This window comes from Pseudorasbora parva, chromosome 9 (genome assembly GCF_024679245.1).
Source record: "Pseudorasbora parva isolate DD20220531a chromosome 9, ASM2467924v1, whole genome shotgun sequence".
Taxonomy (NCBI): domain Eukaryota; kingdom Metazoa; phylum Chordata; class Actinopteri; order Cypriniformes; family Gobionidae; genus Pseudorasbora; species Pseudorasbora parva.
In genome coordinates this window covers 47,152,251-47,160,588 of record NC_090180.1, presented here as the reverse complement: position 1 = coordinate 47,160,588, position 8,338 = coordinate 47,152,251, and the positions used below count along the sequence as shown (strand labels likewise).

At 39.5% G+C, this 8,338-nt stretch overlaps 1 protein-coding gene across 1 annotated transcript in view; it reads left to right on the top strand.

The window, feature by feature from the left end:
* The first annotated feature begins 780 nt into the window (after positions 1 to 780).
* ncana (neurocan a) overlaps positions 781 to 8,338 on the top strand; it is a 115,551-nt gene continuing 107,993 nt past the window's right edge. The window contains exon 1 of the mRNA XM_067452866.1: positions 781 to 1,031. The gene's annotated coding sequence lies outside the window, so the exon portion shown is untranslated. The remainder of the gene's footprint in view (positions 1,032 to 8,338) is intronic.

Here is an 8,338-nt window from a genome sequence, read left to right as displayed (position 1 = left end):
ATTTGCTGCTGCTAGGGTGCGTCTAGATTTCTAGGCTAGGAAAGTTCCATATTTCGCTCAAATTAGTCTCGCGAATTCGCCGTGTTGATCAACAGAAAGCTGCCTGGTTTGAAAGACTTTATTGATGCTTCCTTTTGCTATAATTTTGATAATGGACAATTTACTTTATTATTTATTTTGCAGCGAATTGTTCTTCGAAATTCCACTACCACGACCACATTGTTTGGCGTGCTATTCAAGTTAAGTAATATTTACTGTTTTACACTTAATAATAAACCAGATTATCTGATGAATTTTTTTAATTTTGCTTTGTGTAAGCTTCTCTTAAAAATAGTTTCTAAAAAGGGATTCCGCGATATTCCCAAAGAACCTTTTTCTTGAACAGTTGAAGAAGCATTTTTCTCAGTGTGAAGAAAAATCGAAAAGAATCCTTTTTTCCACTAGGCTAATGGAAAGGTTTCATGGATGCTAAAGGTTATGAAAACAAAAATACCCTAATAATGAAGCTCTAGTTTTAAGAGTGTCTGCTGCAAAAAGATGTCGCTGATGCAATACGAACCTTAAACGATTTCTTAACAGTCATGATATATTGATGCATTGTCCACGAGTCGTATTCTCTCTCTCTCTCTCTCTCTCTCTCTCTCTCTCTCTCTCTCTCTCTCTCTCTCTCTCTCTCTCTCTCTCTCTCTCTCTCTCTCTCTCTCTCTCTCTCTCTCGGGTTCGGGAGGGGGTTTGTGACTCTTCGTCTTCTTCAGCACCCTTTTGTCTCTGATCTCTCAGTAGACGGAGGCGCTAAACCGGCGTCAGTCCCCGGTTTGTTCCCGGTCTGTCATTGCTCTGCCGTCGGGAACTGTTCAAGAGCATTCACAGCTTCATTCGGCGGAGTTCAATTCATTTGCTGTGACTGAAGTTCCAGCAGACTCGGATGAGATTGGCTCTTTCTCCATCGGTTCGGTTCTGCTCAGCTGATCTTCCTGCTTTCAGCCGGCGAGGACTCGTGCTCTGAGCTCTGACAACTTCAGCAACTCCAGGTAAGAGGACACTTCATCTCATAATCTCATATTACTTGCGGTTTCCATCATTATCTCATTAATCGGGTCTTTGTGTCGTTATCATGGGTTAATATAGCAGTAGATCGTTTGGTGGATGTCTGATTTCAAATCCGATCCGTAATCTCGTCCAATTCGTTAAACCGGCATGCTGTAATTTTTGTTTGCATGACTTGATATAGGAATATGGAAATATTATTCTGTCTGAGCATCTGCGCATATCACCTGTGCATGAATGTTAGTCTTTGTGGGAGATGCATGCCACAAGACACTCTTGGTGTGGTCAGAAAGCCCTATATTTGCATTTACATATTTGACATTTTTACAGTAGCCTATGCTTTATTAACACATCTCTGCTTTTAAAAATGAATACTTTCTCTTTTGCAAGTTGCTTTAGATAAAAGTGACTGCTAAATGCATGAATGTAACAATAACAATGGTAAAAGACTGTAAAAATGCTAGGTAAAAACTTTTGATTGATTAATAAAACAGAAAGTTTTTAGAATAACTGTAATAGATCTAACTGTACATTTAATGTATTTTACAGTAAAATACTGTAAATTTGACAGTTTTAGAAGTAAAAAAAAGAACAAATCACTTTATAATTTATAGTGGAAAAACATAAATTGACATTCCCAGAATTATATTACAAATATTACAAATATATAAAACAGATGTTAGTATTTCAGTTGACTGATACATGAACATTACATCATTTATTTAAAATATGTATATGAAATCTGTCTTTTTGTGTGTTTTTTTTTACTGTAAATTTCAGTTAAATCTGTAAAACCTTAAAATGTTACAACCATTTTTGTTTTACGGTAAATTTCTGGCATTTTTTTTTACTGTAAATTTTAAATAATTTGTATTTACAGTTTAGATTAGTACACAAGCCAGCTAGAGCAGAAGTGAGATGCAGAAAATGATCGAACAATAGTAAAAGTTATTATTATAAGAAATGCAAAAATCACACATTTTTGGATTTTTTGAAGTTGCAAGATTTTGAAGGATGTGCATTTGTATGTTTAAAATCAAAGCAAGTGATGCACCATTCAAATACTACCTAAAAATGGGCTTCCTTTTGCAATGTTTAATTCAGTGACTGTTATTTGATACAGCAGTGAAAGTCAGATCAGATGTTTGCTCAGGGGAACGACTGCATGTCTCCGTGCTCAGATCAGTTTATTCGTGAAGCTTTTCATCATACAGATGTAAATATCTGCTTACGAATGCTCCTTTATAGCAGAAGAGAGACATCAGTGTCCGTGAGCATCAGTAAGTGTGTTAGACAGGCTCCTGGCGAGAGTATAGGCTAAGATCTGGTTCTCTTTGACAGCTTTAGTGAAGTTGCATGAGATCAAAAAGTCCCCGGCAGCTGCGGGCGTTTATTATTCACAGCCCCGTCGGCCATGAGGAAGCTCTTCAGACCCTCACGACACACTGACCGCTGCTGTGACATCATAATCACGGGCCACTCAGACAGCTGCCAGGATTCTCCGGCAGTGTTTCCTTCGGGATTGTCTGCGGTTTGTGATTTTCTGAGCACGAGGCCCAAATGGATATGCGGCTTTAGAAAACCACAATGAGTGGTTAGGGTGAAAATAAGAGGATTAATGCCGATGGATTTATTGGCGTATGATGATGAGATGGTGTTTTAGGGGTGAAGGGAGCCGAGGGAGATCCGAGAGAAATCAGGGCTTGAGGTCGGGTGTTATGTATAGTTCACAAATCTGATCAATCTGGTCAGCCTTTGTGTTTCAGAGACTGATTGATGCAGTCCTTTCTCTCTCTCTCTTGCTCTTTTTATCTCACACATATATTTAATATTATACATACTCAAATATATAGAATATAAGATAAATTCTCTCTCTCTCTCTCTCTCTCTCTCTCTCTCTCTCTCTCTCTCTCTCTCTCTCTCTCTCTCTCTCTCTCTCTCTCTCTCTCTCTCTCTCTCCTCCTGCAGCTGTCTGTCTTTGTCCTCTTCAACACACCGTCTGTTCAAAAAGCAGCTCAATACAATGTCAGAGTGTCTTATCCATCAGTATGTCGACTTCATGACACTCACTCTCTCTCTCTCTCTCTCTCTCTCTCTCTCTCTCTCTCTCTCTCTCTCTCTCTCTCTCTCTCTCTCTCTCTCTCTCTCTATAGGTCATATGTAACTACAAAATGAAAAGGAATTTATATTTTGCACCAAGAGATACTGAGACTGACATTACAGCATTGTGACGTTATTTTCATGGCATTTAAACTTCAATTCTCTTTGCCATAATGCGAAAAAATAATGAAAATAATGTAATTTTTTAAAATGTTAAAATATTTAACAGATAATGATGGTAATATTTTTTGGCAGACGGTAATATATTTAAATATTTTTTTTAAAAGCATTTTGTCCAGACTGAATGTCTTCTTTATTGTATTGTTACAGTAATGAGAATATATTTTTGCATTATATTAATGAGAATTTGTGGCAAATGTGCTTAATTTTCATAATGGCTAATTGGTAAAAATAAAAAAGCTATAATTTTAATTATATATAATATATTAATTATAATAATAAAGATTTGAGTGAATTATGGCTTGGATTTTAGCATGGATATATTTTACATGGATTATCTTATCATAATATATCATAATTGCTTTGATTTGGCTGATATACCAGATTTCTAAAGTACACTGTAAATAATTATTTTAAAAAAATCACATTTAATTCAGTATGTAAATCCTACACCTAATGTTATAGCACATAAAAATGTCAGATTTTATCTAAAAGTTAATTGTAAGTTGTTCATTGTTCTGTATTTTGCGTTCATGAGATGCGTTTCTGGCTGTTTGCTCAGTGCTTAGTCTGTATTTGCCGTTAAGACCTTCATCTCCATGGATCAGCAGCTGATGAAGTGATGTGGACGTGATGTTTCTCTAACAGTCACGCTGCTGTTCTGGGTTTAAACGCTCTGCTGTATTGATCGGTTTATTCTGCTGACCATCTGCAAACTGGACTCTGCAGTGGAGCGTAGAGGTGGTTTAACTAAGCAGAACTGAGCAAACATTTGCAACTAAACAACTGAATGTGCTTCATTAGTTGCTCGTATTTATTGTTGGTGATTTGAACAAACCTCTAACACTAAGTATTGAACACATTTTTGTACTGTTTGCGCTACATTAACAACATATCAGAGTGTGGCTTGTTGGAATGGCTCTACTAAATGAACAAATGTACAAAAAAACAACAACAATTATGCACTGAGCAGAATATCAAAGAATATATTTTGAAATGGACATAGCAACTGCAAAGTGACGCCCTGGCAACCACACACACAACCCTAGCAACTACAGGGCAACATTCTGGCAACCACCCCAACACCCTAGTAGCTGCATATAGCAACACCCTGGCAACCACCCACAATGTCCTACCAATTGCAAAGCAATTATCTGGCAATCACTCACAATGCCCTAGAAACTACATAGCAATGCAACTACCTACGATGCTTTAGCAACTACATAGCCACGTCCTGGCAACCACTCACAACTCCCTAGTAACTGCATAGCAACACCCGGTTAGCTGCCTACAATGCCCTAGCAACTGCAAATAAATTATTTGTGGCAACCACCCACAATTCCCTAGAAACTGCATACCAATAACCTGGCAACAACCCACAATGCCCTACCAACTGTAAAATAACACTCTAGCAAATGTATAGCAACACCCTGGCAACCATCCACCCAGAGTGCCCTACCAACTGCAAAGCAACTCTGTGGCATCCATCCACAATGCCCTAGGAACTATAATGAAGAGCTCTAGTAACTGCATAACAATGCCCTGACAACTGTCCACAACAACCTAGCAACTGCATAGTAATTATCTTTTAACCACCCGCAATGCCCTGCAACTACCTACAACACCATAACAACTGCGAAGCAACACCCCATCAACCACCCACAACACCCTAGCAATTGCATAGCAATACCCTAGCAACTGCATAGAAACACTCTAGCAACTGCATAGAAACACTCTAGCAACTGCATAGAAACACTCTAGCAACTGCATAGAAACACTCTAGCAACTGCATAGAAACACTCTAGCAACTGCATAGCAATGCCCTAGCAACTGCATAGAAACACTCTAGCAACTGCATAGCAATGCCCTAGCAACTGCATAGCAATGCCCTAGCAACTGCATAGAAACACTCTAACAACTGCATAGCAATGCCCTGGCAACTGCAAAGTACTATCCTGGTAATCACCTACAACACCCTTGTGAACTGCATAGCAACGCCCTAACAACAACCCACAATGCTCAAGCAACAGCTTAGCAATGCTCACGTAAATGCATAGCAAAGTTTTAGCAACTGCATACCAATGTCCTGTCGACCACCCACAACAACTTAGCAGCTGCATAGCAATGCCCTAGCAACCACCCACAAAACCCTAGCAACTGCAAAGCACCGCCCTGGCAACAACCCACAACACCTTACACTGTAAAAAATTATTTAGGAAAAAGTTACCTGATTGCCTTAATTTTGAGTTCATTGAAATTAAAATGTTGAGTTAATACAATGAACATTTTTTGAGATTTGACAACCTTTATTAAAATATTAGAAAAAGATTTTGTAAGCATATTGGGTAATTGTGTGTTTTATTTCTGATGACGCAGTGAAACATGCCAAATTGTGCTATTTTCATGATTTATCAAATTTTTAATGTGGTTCAGATTCAATATGTTGAGATTCTATTTATTAAACATATTTCCTTCATTGTATCAACTCAAATTTTTAATTTCAATAAACTCAAAATTTTAAGGCAACCAGCTTACTTACTTTTTTAAGTTAAACCAACAAAACATTTTTACAGTGTAGGAGTGTGGTGCAGTAAGTTTTACTTGTCCAAATACCACATATTTCAGAAAAAGTAAAAAGCACAGAAACAAAGACACACTTGTAACCTTTGTGTGCAAACACGAGCATCTCAAGAACACGCTGGCGGCTCGTCTCATGCATAATTAATTGTGTCTGGATGTGTGTAAGTTCACAGGAGGGTCTCTGGCAGCCTGCCAGACACACGACGACGACGACTCGGGCAGGCCGTCAGAAACACGGCTGTCTCTTTCCTCTTCACTCTTGTGTTGTAATGCATACGCTCCTGACGTTCTGACGTCTCATGTGCTCTAATTAACCACCACTCTCTTCTGTAGAGCTTGAAGTTAATGAATTGATGAATTTCACAACATTAACAGTTAGTTTCCTGTTTATTAAAAGGTTACTTCAGCGATTTAGCGTTAAAGGGATACTTCACCGCTTTTTCATATCAAACTGTTATTCCCTTAACTAAGACGAGTTGACACACACCTCTCTCGTCTCAGTGTGTGCTCTAAAGCCTAGTTGAGACTGCACAATTTTCAAACTCGTCGGGTCACTGCTCTTTTCACACTGCATGACTATCTGGGGTATCATTCAGTCACTGCTGTGTTCACACTGACCGACGGTTTGACGACAGAGGAGTTCACACTGCATGACTGAACAAGAGGAAGAATCGCCGACAACTCTCTCTCTCTCCGGTGCGCAAACTACGTTTCCCAAACACACGTGCGATGTGACAAGTAAACGACGCGAGATCACACGTGCGTCAGACCGGGGTTCTCGCACGAGACTTGGAATTGTTATTAAAAATTATAAACTGCACAAAGTTTGCTTCAAACTGTATGTGCGCTGATTTGTGGAGAAAAAGAAAAAAGATTATGGCGGAAGAAATTGTTGGAGAGACAGAGGGAGCCAGGATTTTGTTCTGCAAAGACAGTTTGAGGTAAATAAATAATCTTGTAATGTGCTGCTGCGGCTGGATGTGCAAATGTTTGGCCTTTGTTTCTGTTTGATAGAATTGTAAATATATCTATTAAAACACTGATATTCTGCTCTATAACTCCTCCCTGAACCTCCTGCTGTCCTGTATCTCACTCTCTCATTGGCTGTCGGTGTAATTTTCAGTCAGAACGCAGTTCACACAGCAGGAGTTTCAATAGCCGACAGCTCCAGATATTTAGCATGCCAAATATCTCACCGGCGTCAGCAACTCGTTGGCGATTCTCTCTGATCGCGTCTTTGATTATTCACACTGCGTGATTGTCACTCGCGTGCACGAGCACCGATTTGCCTGTGATCTCGGGCATTTGTCAGCGATTTCACAAAACCTGTCGGCGACTCTAAATCGGGGCATAATTCGGGCAGTGTGAACTAGGCTTTAATCTCTCTGACACGCGGTGACATTTGATAGCTTTAGCTTAGCCCACTAAGCCCAGTCGCCGCAGTAAATAGTCCCGGCTGAAAAATCCTCCCTCACATCTCCCCTCTATTGACGGAAAAGAGAGAGGGAGGCGGAGATGTAAGTACTGTCGAAGTACTCTCAGAAGTGCTATTCCGCCATATATTATAGTTCTCCTTTTTAACCTGTTATGAAAATCGCCACGTTTTATTTTGTCCCCATACTTGATCGTTCAACTACTCGTGTAACTGTATTTAAATAGGGGAAACGTGGAGGTGTTTGGTCGCTTCTAGCTTGATCTCTGTTTGGTACCATAGTGAATGAACTGGGCTTAGTGGGCTAAGCTAAATGCTATCAGATCGTCACCGCGCGTCACAGAGATTAAGAGCACACACTGAGACGAGAGAGGGGTGTGTGTCAATAACATAGTTTAATATGAAAAAGCGGTGGAGTATCCCTTTAAGCTTTTGTATTTAAACTGGATCATTAATGTAGTAGAAATGTGAAATTATTTTTGAATTGGTGCCTTCTAGACTGAGAAAAGACTGAATTTAATTTTTGGCTCATGTGGATGAAAGACAACAACTCCCAGAATGCATTGCTTCGCTGCCCTTCGAGGCCACTCCCAAAGCCGCTGCTACTGGATTTCTGGATCACTTTCCCACCGCGTTCATTTTCATAAAATCAGTTCAGTTAGAGAACACACTACACACAGTGTGTGTTTAATATAATGTGAGTGAGCTGAGTGAGTGTCACGGCACAAACGCTGCAGGAGTCAGATTACATTCATCAGGAAGCACGATCATTAGAATATACTCCCGGGTTTCCACTGATACTAAGCCATATGCTAATCGCTGAAGTAACCCTTTAACGTAAAGCTGCTGTGGAACAGTGTAGTGTTGTAAAAGAATTGTTTAAAGTAGGGCTGGGCATTGACACCAATTTCATGATTCGATTTCTATTCACAGGCCTGCGATCCGTTTAATTGATTAATCAGGTACAGTTAATAAAGTCAGGGAGGAAATAATACAAGC